General features: G+C 36.3%; 1 long non-coding RNA gene across 1 annotated transcript in view; it reads right to left on the bottom strand.

The window, feature by feature from the left end:
* The window catches only part of LOC123598069, a 79,187-nt gene that overhangs the window by 36,899 nt on the left and 25,198 nt on the right, over positions 1–17,090 (bottom strand). Inside the window, exon 2 of the long non-coding RNA XR_006712381.1 lies at positions 14,842–14,924. This is a non-coding gene — a long non-coding RNA (uncharacterized LOC123598069). The remainder of the gene's footprint in view (positions 1–14,841; positions 14,925–17,090) is intronic.

Here is a 17,090-nt window from a genome sequence, read left to right on the forward strand (position 1 = left end):
TAGAGAATTTGGTTCAACAGTTTTCTGTAACATTTGTTTATCTAGTAAGGATTTTTTTTTTATTTCAATAACAACAACAACAACAGCCTGTGGTATATAAGGCAAACACAAATAGAATTTGTTGAAAGAATGCTAGAGTAGCTAATTTTTTTTTTCCTGTTTTATGTTTTTATTGTGGTTATAGGCTTTGATCAGCAAAACAGATATCTATAGTCACCATATTCTTGTTTGGTGACTTACACTAGGCTCTCTATGCATTTGCTTGTTGCTGTTTTCTTGTTGCTTTTAATAAAGAATTAGCACTGAGACTCATTTACTTATCACAGTATCACAGTAAGCACTTAGTAAGATCAGTTATGACTATGATTATGATTTGAAAGTTTTCTCACACACAGAAAGCCAAACATTGAGGTTTTGAATAGTATGCGGAATTCTAGAGAGAGAATCAAAATTAGGTCCTATTTCAGGTTTTCAGTGCTGAGATCAACAAGCTTTGTAATATACCTACTATATGTCAAGCATTGTGCTAGATATTTTTCTATGCCATTAATATCCATATTTTAAAAATTAATTTACTCCTTACACGAAAATAAGATAGGGATGATTAACAACTCAGTAAGTTGAAAAGAAAACACCTGGGAGAGGGGATAAAGTATTGATCATCATTTCTTGAATGACCAACTAACTGAATAAACATAGGACTGTGTATAGCTGTGCTCATTTACTTACACAACACACATTTAAAAAGCACCAATAATGCACTTTCCTAACCATGCTGCATAAATAAACCCTATCTCTCTCTCCCTTATCCTACTTTACTTTTTCTTCTTAGCACTCATTATCACCTGCCATACTGCCTACTTATTTCTTATTGTGTCTTCCCTCACAAGACTGTAAGTTCCATGAGAGCCCAATCACCATTGGTTGTTTCCCCTGCACCAGGTACATAGTAAATGCTCAGTAAATTTTTTTTAAAAATTTATTTTTATTCAATTTATTTAAACTTAAAAAAAACAGTTTACCCATTTTTCCCATCCCCCATCCCCCTTTTCTTGCATCCACTGATCTGTTTTCTGTATCTATGAGCTGGGGTTTTTGTTTTCTGTTTTTTCTTTTCTCTTCTTTTTTTGTTTTTTTTTTTTTTTTTTTTATCTCACATATACGTGAAATCATACAATATTTGTCTATCCTGTCAGACTTATTTCATTTGGCATAATGTTTTTGAGGTCCATCCATGTTGTTGTTCATTCTTGTTTATGACTGAATAATATTCCACTGTGCATGTATACCACAATTTCTTTATCTATTTATTCACCAATGGACACCTAGGTTGTTTCCATATCTTGACTGTTGTAAATAATGCTGCAATACAAAGTACAGATATCTTTTCAAATTAGTGTTTTTGGGTTTTGTTTTAAATTTACATCCAAAATAGTTAGCATATAGTGCAACAATCATTTCAGGAGTAGATTTCTTAGTGCCCCTTACCCATTTAGCCCATCCCCCCTCCCACACTCCCTCCAGGAACCCTCTGTTTGTTCTCCATATTTATGAGTATCTTCTGTTTCTATATTACCTTTGTTTCCCTTCCCTTATGTTCATTTGTTTTGTCTCTTAAAGTCCTCATATGAGTGAAGTCATATGATATTTGTCTTTCTCTGACTGACTAATTTCACTTAGCATAATACCCTCCAGTTCCATCCACATAGTTGCAAATGGCAAGATTCCATTCTTTTTGATTGCCAAGTAATACTCTGTTGTATATATATATATATATATATATATATATATATATATATACACACACACATCTTTAACCATTCATCCGTTGGTGGACATTGGGGTTCTTTCCATACTTTGGCTGTTGTTGATAGAGTTGCTATAAACATTGGGGGGGTGTGTCCCTTCAACACAGCATACCTGAATCCCTTGGATAAATACCTAGTAGTGCAATTGCTGGTCATAGGTTTAGTTTTTTGAGGAACCTCCATACTGTTTTCCGGAGTGGCTACACCAGCTTGCATTCCCTTTTGGGTTTTTTTGATTAACATTTAGAAGTGGAACTGCTGGATCATAAGGTAATTCTATTTTTATGTTTTTGAAGAACCTCCATACTGTTTTCCACCATAGTGGCTACACCAATTTACATTCCCACCAACGACGTTCACATCCTCACCAACACTTGTTATTTCTTGTCTTTTTGATACTAGTCATTCTAACAAGTATAAGGTGATATCTCATTATGGATTTGGGATTTTCATTTCCCTGATGATTAATGATACTGAGCACTTTTTAAGGTATCTGTTGGCTATCTGTGTGTCTGTTTTGGAAAAATGTTTATTCAGATCTTCAGCCTATTTTTCAATCAATTGTTTGATTTTTTCTTGTTAAGTTATATGAGATCTTTATGTATTTTAGATATTAGCCCTTATCAGACATGTGATTTTCAAATATTTTCTCCCATTTAGTAGGTTGCCTTTTCATTTTGTTGATGGTGTCCTTTGCTATATAGAATCTGTCTAGCTTAATATAGTCCCACTTGTTTATTTTTGCCTTTGGTGCTTTTGGTGTCAGATTCAAAAACATCATTGCCAAGACCTGTGTCAAGGAGCTTACTGCCTATGTTTTCTTCTAGGAGCTTATGGTTTCAGAGCTTGCATTCAAGTCTTTAATCAATTTTGAGTTAATGTTTGTGTACAGTATAAGATAGTGGTTTAGTTTTGTTCCTCTGTATGTGGTTGTCCAATTTTCCCAGCAGCATTTATTGAAGAGACTGTCCTTTTTCCATTGTATATTCTTGACTCTTTTGTCATAAATTAATTGACCATGTATATGTGGGCTTATATTTGGGCTCTCTATTCTGTTTCACTGATCTATGTGCCAATACCATACTGTTTAATTACTAGAGCTTTGCAATATACTTTTAAAATCAGGGAGTGTGATGTTCTCAGCTTTGTTCTTTCTCAAGACAGTTTTGCTTATTTTGGGTATTTTATGGTTCCATAAATATTTTAGGAGTTTATTTTGTTTTTGTGAAAAATGCCAGTGGTACTTAGAAGAGATTGCGTCGAATCTATATATTGCTTTGGGTAATATGGACACATTAACAATATTAAGTCTTCTAATCCATGAACACGGTATATCTTTCCATTTATTTGTACCTTCTTCAATTTTTTTTAATGTCTTGTAGTTTTCAATATATATTCAATATATACTATTAATAATATAACATTTTAATAATGTTACAATAAAAGGAAGAGTTGAATAACTAAGATTCATTATAAAGAGGCAACACATAGGTCTAAGCACCATGATAGAAAGGATTCATGAACTTGTGTTCTAGAGTCTAAAGCACTCCTATCACCTTGATACAGTTCCACAGGTCAAGTGTCTTCTGCATCAGTAAACCGTGGCCAGTAGGTCAGAGTCATGTATCCAAAAGGAGAATGGATATGGGCTAAATAACCCTAAAAGGTGGCTACCATGTTTTCTCATAGCTAGTGATTGAATACAGATGTGAAGGTAACATTTTGTTATAGAGAAAAAGCCACATCCAAGCTCAAAATCAAGCAAATGAAGTAAATACTGTATAACACAGAACCTTGCAGATGATGAAGTTAAGCCAGTAGATTTCCCTTATCACTCTGCTTTTTTGAGGTCAGTATTTGCTTTAATGACTCCCTAAAACAAGCCAGTCTATAGCATTAGTTTAAGCTATGTATGCAGTAGCATTATGAAGTCAGAAAATGGCATTGAGAGATACCTGGTTTTTCTGGATTCAAGTACCTAGAACAGTGCCTGCACAGAGAGGCACTTAGTATTTGTTGGATAACTTCAAAAAATAAAAAAAAAAAAACACTTTCTTTGGCAATTTATAACTTTCAGAGATTCCTAGAACACAACAGCCTTTTGATTGGACACTATTAGTAGTGAATACAACTATCTCAAGACAACCTTGCAATGGCTGGCACAAAATCAAATAAAGCTTATGATTGTCTACAGGAGTCTAAGTGTTCCTGGATGAGAAGCATATCAACTAAGAGGAAGCCAGGATATCTTCCAAGATCCAATAGAAGCCCTAAGTCATAGGTTAAGATACTGCTCTATAGAGCAAGGAATCACTATAAAGTCAATTGCATGACAGTTTTATCCCTTATTATTATATTTCCCTTTGCCTAGGGCTTTATTCTAAAGGCATTCTTTTAGAAAATCCAATAAGATTATTAGTTCTATTTACTTCCCTTACTTGGCTGTAATACATATTTGGCTTTGTTCCTGTACTTTATCAGCAACTGGCCCTTGGGCACAAGAACTTGTATAGCATAACACAATAAATAGTGACCAGAATAAGCCAGGGCCTATAGGGCACAGCCAGTAAAAACTTAATAAACATCGAATTTTTGCTTCTGGACAGCCTCTCTTACAATGCCACAATTTAACTCTTAATATATCCTAAACAGAGAAAAATCCTCACTATTCTACAGAAAATTTGTTAGGGATACAAAAGAAGCTAAAGAAATTAAGCCACTTTTCTGCTATAAAAGAATAACAGCATCAAAATCAAAGGGAGCTATAGTAAGAGCTCAAAGCTTGAGCATTTACCAATATAAGCTTGAGCACATAAACCTTTTTTTCACCCAAGGTCAAATTTTTCCATTTGGAGAATCTCTTCTAGTTAAACTACTTTCAAAAATTGACTTAAGTAAAATAATGTACCTCTAGGGAAAAACTCTTTCGTTTTGAACCCATGGTGTCTACCCAGAGGGAAGACAGTAATCAATTAGTCAATTTGTTAAGTTGCTTCCATATCCTCACTACTGCTCTTTTGAGTGCCCTCAAAGTTATTCTCCCAAAAGGCATAGGTGACTAGATAACTGTGGAACAGCATAGAATAGAACACTTTCCCCATGAGATACTTCTTTTTTTTTTTTTTTTTTTAAATTTTTTTTTTTTCAACGTTTTATTTATTTTTGGGACAGAGAGAGACACAGCATGAACGGGGGAGGGGCAGAGAGAGAGGGAGACACAGAATCGGAAACAGGCTCCAGGCTCTGAGCCATCAGCCCAGAGCCCGACGCGGGGCTCGAACTCATGGACCGCGAGATGGTGACCTGGCTGAAGTCGGACGCTTAACCGACTGCGCCACCCAGGCGCCCCATGAGATATTTCTTAAAGGGGTTTTATGGTCATCTTCTTTATAATATGGGAATTCTAAAAACTCAAAAATGGAAGAAATGCTTTGACTATTAAAAGCCTTAATAAGTCATACAGTAAATAAACTCATTTGACCCAGCATTTTCCAAAGACATTGACTATGGAATTGTTTCTTATAGAGCATGTCCTGAGGAACATGGTGCATCCTTTGGGAAATGCCATTGTGGAGGACTGGGAGTACCTATTGGATGGCATACAGGTGGTGCTCTCCCTTAAATACATTGAGTGACAGTTTATCAACGAGTTACTTTTTAAAGCTATTGTCATGTATATGACTCCCTCTATCCCCATCCCACCAGGTCTGTTAGCATATCATGACTTAGAAATCAGCAAAATTTCAATTGGACAGTTGTAGTTTCTAGTGAAACTAAAACAGTTTCAATAGCATGTCCCCTCCTGAGAGATGCAGAATGTATATGGAGCTAGAAATCCCTTGTGATAACAGAAATATATGATTTGCTTCTTAGGAAAGTAAAAGAGACCAAGAGGATGTACAATCAATTTAATCAACTATACCCCACAGTTGGGGCCTATCAAGCACATTAGCAAAAAGCATATTTTAGAAAATGAACAAGGAGGAGGAAGGGACGGAGGAAGAAAGGGAGAAGGGAAATGAGAAGGAGATTTTAAAAAAGAAGTTGAAGAGAAAAGAAAAAGATCATTTCAAAGAAACCCATTGAGAAAACTTTTATTGGCTTGAATTTAGAAGAGTACATGTTTTGGCAATTGAGCATTTGGGACATTAAAAAGAGAGAGAGAGAGAGAAAGGTTTCATTCCCCAGGATTGAGAGAGTTATGGGTCCTTTCACCCTGGGAGACCTCAGTCCTGAAGTTCATTAACATTATGGAGGCTTTGGAACACTATTGAGGCTGAAGGAAACATTTCTACCCTGCAGTGATAATTACCCAATAAGGAGGTTAATTTACAGGAGGGATCAGACTAACAATGATAGCTTGAAGAAGGCTTTTAGTCAGAGTTATACATTTCTAACAAGTTCTGTACAGACTTTTGTGGGTTGCCCATCTGCAGAGTTACATGTCCCATATACATCTGAGTAACACCAAAACATTACACAACTATCCTAAATCACTTAGAGTCAAATAGAATCTTGCCCACTCCCACGACCCACATTGTATGTGGTAATCAGAAATAAAAGGGTATTTTTGGAGCACGCAGTCTGAGAAATGATTTTGGTTGTGACTTGCATTCTGCTCCTTTCATTCAAGATCCTGAGCCTTGACTTTAGGCACTTAGGGATGATTTCATGGGAATTCCCCAGACACAAGGCCACTAGGAGTTAGATTCCTGTATGCTCACTCTGACAGCACCTACAAAAATGTGTTTTTATAACAATATACTTTATTATACCCATAATGACTTTTAATTCATGATCCAATCCATCAGCAATTTCTATTAGTTTTACCTTTAAAATATATTGTGTATCTAAATGCCTCCTACCATTCTAGTCTATATCACTATCATCTGTCCAGCAGACATCTACAATAACTTTCACTGATTTCTCTCATTCAGTTTTCCCACCATTCTTAGCCCACAGTCTATTTGTTGAATCATAAACTGGCCCCCATACATGGAGGACAAGGAGAGATCAAAGAAAGAGAAGACCACTCGGGATTGGTAGGTAGCAGGCTTAATGAATAGGTTGTTAAAAATAAAACAACAGGAATGTGAGGGTGCTCTGGCTGTGACATCTGTCACCCCATTGATCACCAGGGTTGATTTTCAGCTGATCTGGCTGGCTGGGCAGGTGTTGCCTTCCTCCCTAACAGCTCCATGTCTGTCGCTCCAGAAGCTGCATGCTCACTTAAAGATGATGACCTTATAGAGGAGGACCCATTCTTCCATCAAGTGTATGTGAGTAGCTGTACTCCCCTGTTAGAATCTCCAAACAAGCTCTCAAGGTCCATTTGTAGGAGAATATAGGGTAGTCAAACTTCCAAGATTCCAGACATATCCAAATGAGGTGCTGCATGTGGCAGTCTGCATTTGTTAAACAACAACAACAACAACAACAACAACGAAAACCCAAAAAAGAAAGAAAGAAAAGAAAGAAAGAAAGAAAGAAAAGAGGAAAAGAAAAGAAAAGAAAAAAAAAGAAAAGAAAAATAAACAACCTCAAAATGGAGTCATTTGCTCTGCCATGACAGCAAACCAATACTTAATAACAGTTTCAACCTCTCCTAGATGTGAACAGGAATGTGAACTTTTAACAGTCAATCTGAAATTTCCCAATCAACACTAGCGAGGTAATTTGTGTGATAAAAGCCCTAGCTTTCCCAGAAACAGATGCTCAGGTCTGAAACAATCCTTTCTTTTCTTGTGCTAATAACTTCTTTGGCCCACCCTCCTTCCCATAAAACCTTCCATTTCAGTACATTGCCTTGGAACATCTCTCTACTTGCTGGATGGGATGCTACCAGGTTCACGAATTGTTTGAAAAACCCATTAAATATTTAAATTTACTCAGTTGAATTTTGCTTTTAACAAAGGGAATTTAGGAGGCTTGCTTGGATAGCCTCAAGATGAGTAGATTTCTATACCCACCCACCAAAATTTTTAAAGGTTTTATAGAAGTTTTAACTGGGTTCAGTCACATATGCCATCCAGATATTCTCAATAACACATCGTTCTCTCAAGGCTGTGTTTTGAAAATGGCTCTGACTGTGGGAATGGTGGCCGGAAAGTACATTCCAAAGACAAGTCTTCACAAACACTGAATTAGCAAATACTGAACCACTGTTCCTAGAGGAAAACAGGGTTAGGGTCTTGTGAGGACATGTGGACAAATGGTGGCCAAAAGTACATTCCAAAGACAAGTACATTCCGGGAAGCCTCTCATTGTCCAGATCCAGCTCAAGGTCAACCAGTGGTCATGTCCTCTAGATGACCTCCTCCAACACCATTCTCCAGGAAACAAACCAAATGGAGTTTTTATGTCCCATCTTCACTTTCTTTCAATGGTTTCCTATTACAATTAGAGTTAAACAAAACTGGAGTTTTTATGTCCTATCTCTTCACTTTCTTTCAATGCCTTCCTATTGCAATTAGAGTAAAACAAAATGCATTTTCATAGCCTGGAATATCCTAGCTCCTGCCTATTTCTTTGAATTAAACTCCTACACTGTCTCCCTTGCTCACTTCACTCTAGCTACACTGGCCTTCACCTTATCTCTGTAGTACACCAAATTGATTCTCCTCCAAGATGTTTGCCCCAGTTGATCCCTCTGCCTGAGTTGCTCTTGTGTGCAGGTCTCCTTATAACTGATTTCTTCTCATTTTTCATGTTCAAGTTCAAACTCATTTTCTCAGAGAGGCCTTCCCTGATTGTCACCACATCCACCCCTAGTCATCACTCTTATTTATCTTGTTACATGTGTATTTTCAGACTGCTCAATTGGAATGTAAGCTTCATGCATACAGGAATCTGGTCAGCTTATGCACTGATGTATTTTCAGTGTTTTCAACAGTGATTGACCCAAAGTAGGTCCTTTAAAAAAAGTTTTTGGGGCGCCTGGGTGGCTCAGTCGGTTAAGCGTCCGACTTTAGCTCAGGTCACGATCTCGCGGTCCGTGAGTTCGAGCCCCGCGTCAGGCTCTGGGCTGATGGCTCAGAGCCTGGAGCCTGCTTCCGATTCTGTGTCTCCCTCTCTCTCTGCCCCTCCCCCATTCATGCTCTGTCTCTGTCTGTCCCCAAAATAAATAAACGTTAAAAAAAATGAAAAAAAAAAAAGTTTTCTTATATAGATGAATGAATGAAAAGATGCAATCTCTCTCCTTGCCCCCTCCTTATATGTGATTGACAGGGTTCTCAGCAATAATGAAGACTTCATGGAAGCCTATGAGTCAATAATGTGGTCTTGGGTATCAAAGTGAAGGGACTGTTCTGGGGAAAAAGGAGTAGTCACTGAAGGCAAACACAGAATGGATCCCAAGGATACTTTAGGTTATATATGTATTTAGTCTCTATAAGGTTTGCTCTATCGTGCTGGATTCTGTTCCATCCTCTTCTCTGCCGGTGGCATAATACATCACAACCACAACCAATCCTCTCTCCTTACATATTTGTGCAAATAGCACTACTTCTATTGTCATCATTTACAGAGTCATATGATATTATGTGCTGGAAACCATGCAAGGGGCATCAGGTACAAGTTTTATTCAATGCTCATAACCCTATAAGATAATACTAGTGTTGTCCACATTTTACAGATGAGGAAACTGAGACTCTGAGACTTAAGTAATCTGTCTGAGGTCACATAATTTAAGATTCAAATCCAGGTCTTCCTGACTCTAGAACCTGAGCTCTTAATTGCTACACTTATTCCCTTCACAGCAATAAATATTCTTAAGTGATTACTTGAATAATAATTTGATACAAAAAAGAAAAAAAATAAAGTTTTATTTAACTGAGTTCCTTCTTTATGTTCACCAGTGGACTAGGTGGTGGAAATAAAAGGATGAATTGTCATGGTTCTTGCCATAAGTTATTTATGGTTTAAATAAAGAATCAGGCATATACACAAGAAGTATTTTACAGCATAGTACATGTCATAATAGTGGTAAGATGCCTACAACCAAATTATAGTAGTCCAGATTTAAAAGTTGCTTGGCATGATTAATGCTTGTGCCAAGTTTTTAAGCTGAATCTATCTTAAAACATGAACAAGTTTCATAGTGGTTAAGAGTCCAGACATAGGGAAAAAGACAGATTGGTGTTGCTACAAATGTCAGCCAAGTAACATCTAATGACATATATTTCAAACCCCCATTAGACATCTTGCAGAAGACCACATGCTTTTCAAAATATCTGTGAACTTCTGGGAGCTTTACATGGTCAACCTCCAGCTCAGAATTTCTGCTTCTCTTAATTCTCTGTCTTCTTTCTTGAGCCTATCCCCTTATCTTAGTTTGGACACCTGCCCAAATCTAAAACTCTGCCTTGTCCCCACCCTCCTTTTCTACCCATCAGAACAAAATAAACCATGAAAACAATTTTATAGTTAAATGTTTGCTGAAGTTTTGTGAATCATGGTGAAGAAGTTATACCATCACATTATACTGCAAACAAATTTAAATCGTATAGAGTTGATTCTCATTGTTTGCAGTAGTTATATTCTACAAAGTCTCCACAAACAATAAATTAGCAAGTACTGAACCACTGCTTCTATGTGAAAACAGGGTTAGGCCCTATGTTTGAGTCTTTGGTTATAACATTTTCATCAACCAATCAATACTTACTCTGTTTTATGTGTGTTCTGTTGAAAGTCACCTTATTTAATATTATATTGCTGATTCATTAACATTGAACTCACAACTAACAACTCTATAACTCCTGCCTGAAAGCTTATCTAGCACATGTATTTTTTTCCATAAGGCATTATCACAGCCTTTTTGCACTTAGGAACACCAGATAGCACTTCAGCACTGGTGCTTGGGGCCCATTTTAAACAGCAGAATTACAAACAAAAATGTAAAGAACATGACGCTAAAAATACTGCACAAAAAACACTTGTTTACTGTATGAGAGCTAGAACAAGGCAGCTGAGTAGCTCCTTGTTCATTGACCTCAGCTAGGAATATGCTAGTTCAATGATTCCATTTTTTTTGCTACCCTGGAATGTATGGGAATTACTGAAAAAGCACCACAAGTATTGATTTGGGGCTTACAAATAAATTTTACCAAGTAAGCAAGTTCACAAACACAGAATCTGCAAATAATTAATATCAACTGTATGAGACACTTCCTTACTAAAATGGCCACTAGCACTCTGTTGCTGGCTTTCTCCCCACACCTATCCCTGACTGCCTCCACTTCTTACCATCTTCCTGATTGATTTCACTCCCTTCAATTTCCCATCTTATTTTCTCATCCAGTTCCCCCACATTACCACTTTGGATCTAAATTCTTGTCATTCGACTATGAGAAGTGGTATGTCCAAAGCTATCTTTGAAGACATACATCTAACAAATGATTACATGGAGCCAGCAATGACTCTGAGATTATAGTCTTTCCTATAATGCATCGTATCAGTTTGCTAGGGCTGCCGTAACAAAGTACCACACACTAGGTGGCTTAGAAAAACATAAATTTGTGTCTCACAGTTCTGGAGTCTAGAAACCCACAATCAAGGTGCTGGCAGGGCCAGGCTCCCTCTGAAACCTGGGAGAATCTTTCCTTGCATCTTTCTAGCTCCTGGTGATTTGCCAGCAATTCTTGTCATTCTTTGGCTGGCAGCTTCAGCACATCAACCTCTGCCTCCATCATCAACTGGCATTTTCCCCACATGTGTCTGTGTCTCTGTATCTCTGGCAACTTTCCTTTGGAGTGGTTTTTGACTGAGTGAAGGGAGGCCAGTGAGACTAGTAGACTTTTGCAAGCTGGGGAATATTTTATCAAATTTCTGTAGTGACTGTGTATAGACAGTCAGGAGGCATTATACATTCCCCATACATTTTCAAGTATTATACATTCAGGATTAGTTTACTACTTTCTGCTCCATTGTCCCACTTGAGAATTGTTTTTCTATCCGATGGTGGGCCCTCATCAGAAGGTCAACAGGAGTAGAAAATATTTGTTAGAATCTCTCTTGAGCATGTGACCTATCCACTTCACTAAGAACTCTACTTCTCTCCAAAGGAGGGAGACTTGACAGCCAAATTTACAGTAACTGACACTCCTTGACCATATTTTATTGGACGAGGTGTGCACTAAGCAGGACCATTAACATTATCTTTCCCAGAAATTTGTTTTAATGAGATATAGATGCTGGTTTCTGCTAGTTAGTTAAATTAAGAACAGCTAAATTTGACAGCTGTAAGGAAATTATATCCCCAGAGGACCAGAAATTGAAAAATCAAACAGACTTGAAAGGAGAAGCCAAGATGAGAGACCATGAATTCAACAAAAAGAAAGGTCAAGGCAGTGGCTACCCCTAATATAATACTGCATGTTAACTAACTGGAATTAAAATAAAAACTTTAAAAAAAAAGATAATGGCTATCTCGGAAGCTGCCAATTCATATTTCCATCCTACTGGAGCCTAAAGTGCACTCTCTACCACGTGTTCCATGGAACACAACTATGTACAAGTAACAAGCATTTCCTCCTGCTTTTTGCACTAGCTTATTTGTCAACTAGTGCAAAAACTATTTTTTGCAATTAAGTAGCTTTCATTAAAATGAAATTCAGTTAGACTTTTCCATCACTTGTTGGGCTCCTGTTAAAGACAGTCGAGCTAACATGAGGGTGGCAGGAGAGAATTTTTAAATCTCAAGAAAAGTTATCTGGCCAGCAATGGTGATACATAAATGACTGAACTGCAATATTTTAAACATGTGAGAAATGAGATTATTCCTAACCATACATGATCAAACTGGCATAGGTACCTATCCATTTTTAGTGAAATATACACTCCTTGTTCAATAGCATTAATAAATTCAGGGTCAACTCTACATTTTAGTACACTGCAGATGGAAGGGTTAAGATGGCAGAGGAATAGGGAGACCCGAGGCTCGCCTGGAAAGAGCTGAAGAAAAAACCACCATATCGTGGAAGTTAGGGACAGCAGGGAATTGATTTAGGGTGCTGCTGATTGTGGAGAAAATGAGAAAGAGTGAAAGTGCAGGAATTGTAGTACTCTGCAATTAAAACTGATTCCTATGTGCCTGTGATACATTTCTATGTTTTTTCCCACAGTCAACCAACTTTTTACCTCCTACCAGAGGCTAGAATACCTTAAAACTCTTAACACAGAACCAGTTTAATAGTTCCATCCCAAATTCTATAATTTCACACCGGCGTTGAGCTTAATCTGTTTCACTTGTCATCACGTTTTGTTAAAACACAAACTTTGTGTTGTATTTATCATTGCCTTTTTTTTTTATATAGTGACATTTTTAAGGTTTTCTAAAATTTTATGACAGATACGACACAGTTGCTCTGGAGCATTTTACCTTCGTAACACTCAGGTGCTGACAACTAAAATGCTGTAATCATGTTCCACAACAAAGATATTCATTTGTTCATTTACACTCCAAATGTTGTTGAACATTTGCCAAAGGCAAAGTCTTTGTGAGACCATTGGTTCTGCTCCAAGAATCTTACAAATTAGGGGGTGCCTGGGTGTCTCGGTTAAATGTCTGACCCTTGTTTTAGGCTCAGGTCATGATGTTCAGGTTTGTGAGATCCAACCCCATGTTGGGCTCTGCACTGACAGCATGGAGCCTGCTTGGGATTCTCTCTCCCTCTCTCTCTGCCCCTCCCCCACTTGTGCTGGCTCACTCTCTCTCAAAATAAATAAATAAACATGAAAAAATTAAAAAAAGAATCTTACAACTTAGTAGGAAAGTTAAGAAATAAACACAAATTAATATAATTGAGCTAGAATACATAAGTAACTTAAGAGAGAACATTTAGAAGTAAAGATAGTATTACTTCTGGATAAGTAGAAGTTCTTTTGTGAAAGAATACAATTGGAAATATGAGAAATTAAGAAAAGATAAAACTGGGAACAAGATAAACACTGGGGGAAAAAGTAGTAGAGATTTATTTTCTTGACATTTTAAAAATTAAAATAAATATTTTCTTTTAAACACGTTAAATATATATATTATGTATTTACGGATCGCTTCAGTACTTTTAGTAATCCATCATTAAACAGCAAATTCCATGTTATTTTCACCTGAACTCAAGGTCTTCTCTAATGTAATCAAAAGTCTTCCCATCATCATAAGGCAATGCAGCTTCTTCATAGTCAACATATCCCTTTATTAGGGTTTGATGAACCTTTTGCTAGGCCTTGCAATTCCGTGACAATTTTGCAAAGCAAACAGCTACCTATCCTTTGTATGTCCTAGTCATGAATGAACCCCAGTGAATAGAATCCAGCATGAATCAAAATGTATTTATCAAAATAAAGTCTCATGGAAGAGAGGTGTGCATTCCAATGAAAGACATTTGTTTTTACCCAAAGTATTGGGGGAAAATCATTTAAGCTCAGGTAAGAATTCAATCAACATATCATTTCATGTGTATGTTATTTTCACATGACAAAGAATGATCTCACTTAATATTTTATAAGTCTGAACTGAATACTAGCAGAAAATCCAAGAAAGAGGATGGCTGAATCCCCAAATTTAAGATAAATGAAATTAAACATTTTTTGCCTCACAAAATCTGCAATATTTGAGGGACCAAAAGAATGGTGTTCTCTGCATACTGAAACAAAGTCTGCCTTGATTTATAGGTAAACTCATGCAATAGATAAGCTATCCAATTATCTATCCAAGTAGGAGAAATGTAAAAAACTGATATTTAATCCACATGTTTCTTTTTTTCTGTTATCCTGTTTGAAGGAGAATCATCATGCATTGTGGATGCACTTTTTTGGTAGCTGGAGAGTCTTCCCTCATCAACACTCAATCCCCAACCTTTTCATTCAAGGCAGAAATATAAAAGAGCCTCCTTCACTATTGTGAACTTTCAGTAAATATACTGATGGAAATATACAAACTAGTTATACAGATATCAAAAGAGAAGAATAAATCTGATCACCTGAAGGGAGCAAAGGTTTCTCTTTGTGGCACTAGAGAAGGCCAGATCACCCTTACCTTGGCAGTTCAGCTCACAAAACCTGAGATGCTCTGGAACTTAAACACCTTTGTTTCAGCAAGACTGGGGCTGTTATCCAGACCTGCAATGTAGGATTTTGCCATTGTTAACTGCACAAAGGCATCCAACTAAGAGGACAAGATGGGGCTAACATTCAGCCTACAGGGCAGGTTCCTGACATGCTTCTGCAAAAAGCAACATGTTTTTCTAATTCACACAAAAGCATTTTCCTCTTATAAACCATGGCCCTAAAGGACTTCACCCACTCTGATGGAATGTTTTCCTAATTCCCATAGAGGCATGATATGGCCTCATATTGGCTTGGAAACAAATACCAGAGTAAAGTTATTTAAGGGATAATTTATTCCTACTAAGTGATAAAATATACTAAATATGAAGTGCTAATAATATAATGTCTAAAACATTTACTATGCACCTGGTACTCTACTAGTTGTTTTTATGCAATCTCATTAAACCCTTTCACAAATTTCACAAGGTGGATGTTATTCAAAGACCCTCTTAAACATCTTTCACCTAAAGGACTCCCTACATTAATAGACATTCTCCACCCTCTCAAGAAAACATAATGAGCAATGCTCATCATATGCTGAAGACTTATATTTACCAGGCTATTCTTTAATACTAAAGATTACTGAAGAGTGTTCATTTCTTCATCCAAAGTTTGAGTTCTATGCTATGAAGAATCAATTGAGTTGGATCCTGAAACTTTTAAGGTCAGTTGTCATTATTTTGAAATTACGTTATTTAAATAATTTGTAAACCAAAAAGTTAGAAGTTCCTAAAGAAATAAAGTTGTTCTCTAGATTTTCTATAAACATTAAATTAAATATTGGGGGAGCCAAATAAAATGAATTAGTAAAAAGAACTGCTGTTGAACTGTGTTTACACAGTCACTGTTAAGTGCTAGGAACAATAAAAATTGAGAAAGACTGTGCTTCAAGTATCTAAGTTCTCACTAATTTTAAAGAAACTAAGACTAAGAGTCATAGAAGAAACATAATGGTGTGGTTTATGTCAGACCATACCAGTCTGATCAACAGATTTATACTAAAAGAATTTTTTTTATTCTTCAACAAACTATTGGCAAATGAGTATTTAAGTTATAATTAAAAGTTTAAGATTCGTATATATTACTTTTTATGATTAGCTTTTTAAGAGAGTTTCTACTGTATTATTAACAGTTCAGAGATGATGGCAATGAGTCAGCTTGTTATATAAGTTGCAAAAAATAAAAATAAGAAATCACAACCAAAAGATGGACTGAAATCTTAGTCTCTACTTTTACTGAGTCTATATCCAGCCCTGAGACATATCTTAAGCTCTTGATGATTTGACCTCTGCTCAGATTTGCAGACTCCTCTTTGCTAGCACCCCACTCATGTTCTAAACTGTAGCCTTGATAAATTGCCTTGTGTTTCCCAAATGCCCTATGTTCTATTATTCACTCTGACTTCTAAGCCTTTCACTTATCCTCCTATCTTAACTAGAGCATATGTTCTTTAAGCTCAAGTTCTCAAGTTCATCCTTGATATATAGTACCAAAACTAGTGCCTGGCATGTAATTGATGATCAGTATATATTTTCAGAAGGAAATCAGATACTCTGAGGGGATCTTAATTAATCTTTTCAAAAGATAGGAAAATCAGAGTGTCACCCATCAGATTATGAACTACAAGAATGCCAGGCTGGTAGTAAAACATAGTGCTAGATATCCATGATCTTATCTTGAAGATTTGCTGTATTTCAAGATCAATTGATATTCACATTTTAAAAATCTTTTTTTTTTATCATTCTATGATTAATACATTTAAAATTTTAAAAGAAACATGCTGAAAAATGAGCTAAGACACTCAGAGAACAGCTTTTATATACTAAGCATTTTAAGATTTCAGTTTTACTACATGAGTCACATTATTTCAGACTCTACTAATTTAAAATGTATAATTATTCAGTCATAGACTAGGGTAAAATTTACCTTATAAATTTCAAGGATTAAAAAAATCAAGTTTCAAAACCAAAGAAGAGTATGGAAAAGAATAGCAGGGGAAATATTTATCTAATTTAAAAGAATTACTTAAAGCTCATTAGAAGCATTTATCTGCATAAAAGTAAATCAATAGTATAATTGCAATTCATTGGCTTCTGTTCTTTAAAGCTGTTTCTTTAGCAGGTTTTTTATGCAATTCTTTTTTAACCTAGATTAGGTACCTAAAAGTAATGAAGTTCA

This window comes from Leopardus geoffroyi, chromosome C1 (genome assembly GCF_018350155.1).
Source record: "Leopardus geoffroyi isolate Oge1 chromosome C1, O.geoffroyi_Oge1_pat1.0, whole genome shotgun sequence".
NCBI classification, from domain to species: Eukaryota; Metazoa; Chordata; class Mammalia; order Carnivora; family Felidae; genus Leopardus; species Leopardus geoffroyi.